This window comes from Austrofundulus limnaeus, unplaced genomic scaffold (genome assembly GCF_001266775.1).
Source record: "Austrofundulus limnaeus strain Quisiro unplaced genomic scaffold, Austrofundulus_limnaeus-1.0 Scaffold376, whole genome shotgun sequence".
Taxonomy (NCBI): Eukaryota; Metazoa; Chordata; class Actinopteri; order Cyprinodontiformes; family Rivulidae; genus Austrofundulus; species Austrofundulus limnaeus.
In genome coordinates, this window is record NW_013952778.1 from 93,277 (window position 1) to 95,088 (window position 1,812).

The window sequence follows — 1,812 nt, forward strand, 5'->3', positions numbered from 1 at the left end:
TCTCTCCCTCTCTCTCTCTCTCTCTCTCTCTCTCTCTCTCCCTCTCTCTCTCTCTCTCTCTCTCTCTCTCTCTCCCTCTCTCTCTCTCTCTCCCTCTCTCTCTCTCTCCCTCCCTCTCTCTCTCTCTCTCTCTCTCCCACTCTCTCCCTCTCTCTCTCTCTCTCTCTCTCTCTCTCTCTCCCTCTCTCTCTCTCCCTCTCTCTCTCTCTCTCTCTCTCTCTCTCTCTCTCTCCCCCTCTCTCCCCCTCTCTCTCTCTCTCTCTCTCTCTCTCCCTCTCTCTCCCTCTCTCTCTCCCTCTCTCTCTCCCTCTCTCTCTCCCTCTCTCTGCACCTCAGATAATTGCATGAGGTGGCACGGTCACATTTTTTACTTAGGTGGTGTTCGCATGGCCAGGCAGGTACTTGGTGGGAGGTTTTTGGGTAAACCTTTCTGCTGACCGACATTTTTGCCTTCACCTCAGCATTGTCCTTGCCATTGTTGTGCAGATCTGCTAATATGGGCACATTTGTGTGAGCATAAACAACATAAACACACACATTAGTGTGCCACTCTGCAGTACCTCTCAGCAGGTGGAAAAAATCTGATCCAATCAGCAGCACCCTCAACTCAGGAAGCATAAGGAATCCACCAAACATTTGACTGGTTTGGCAACAGAGCTGAGGAAGGCAAACAGTCTCTAAAGCAGCATTTCATGGGAAAGGACTTGGATTAAACAAGGACAACCGGTAAGCCGTTCACTGGACTCATTTGAAATGTAATATGACTTTGGTTTTGTATTTGATAAAACGAAATGCAGGATCCATTGAAGAAACAGTTTGCACTGCTATTTTTACAGTTTGACTCTTTTAAATGCATATTTAAGATGTTTAGTGTGAAAAAAAACTTGTTTCCTGAAGAAAAGAAAAATGTAATTCTAAAAATGTTTGGGTTTGTTTGATTCAACCAAATACAGAATTCAATAATTTAATACTTGATTTCATGGTTAAAATCGTGAAGGAAATGTTGTCCAAGGCTAGAAATGGAATTGAGACAAATTATTAACTTTGAGCCAAATGTTTAAAATGAATGTTAAAAAGTTTTGTATGTGTTTCGTAGGTTTTTCACCCATTCATTGATTCACACCCACTGGTGAAAATAAAAAAAAGGTTTGAGTGAAATCCTGAAGTCTACAAGTCCTCCTTTTCAAGTGTGGGAAGCCATGAAATTAAAGGACACTTGACAGCCGTTTTGATTTTTTTTTTGTTAGTAATTTTTTAACATCAATTTTCAGTTACAAGCACTGTTTATAGCAAAAGTTCATTGTGTTAGTTTTTTTAAAACAAATATACAAAGCACAAGTGGACTCAGGATGGCTTATTGGAGATGCATCACAGCAAAATCCTACTCAGCTTGCGGCGACTTTGTGGATCAAAGTCACATTTGTTTTGTTGCACATAATGCAACGTTCGCTCATGAAATCAGCTAAAGCAGAAGGTATAAATTGATATTCATTATTAGTTCTGTACCATTAAAGTTGCGTACAGGGGTTTGCCTCACATGCAAAAACAGAAAGTAGACAGACTTGTCCTCCTAGAGTCTTGGAAACTGTCTGGCTGACTCAGTAATGCAACACAAGGAAGTAATGGTTAGGGATGTGGATAAATTTTTAATCCAACATCAATATTAAACCTGACAGCAGATTCCAAAAGAACATTTCAAACCATACAAAATAACACCACCATCATGTGATTATCTGAAGTATGAGGGAAGTTATTGATGTTTGTTTAGGTGAAATCAGCTCATGTTTTCTTGCTGCAGTTCACAGCAGAACC

The 1,812-nt window shown here is 40.5% G+C and overlaps 1 protein-coding gene across 1 annotated transcript in view; it reads left to right on the plus strand.

Annotated features, from left to right (window-relative positions):
* The first annotated feature begins 389 nt into the window (after positions 1 to 389).
* LOC106528387 (uncharacterized) overlaps positions 390 to 1,812 on the plus strand; it is a 20,490-nt gene continuing 19,067 nt past the window's right edge. Inside the window, exon 1 of the mRNA XM_014023535.1 lies at positions 390 to 726. The gene's annotated coding sequence lies outside the window, so the exon portion shown is untranslated. The remainder of the gene's footprint in view (positions 727 to 1,812) is intronic.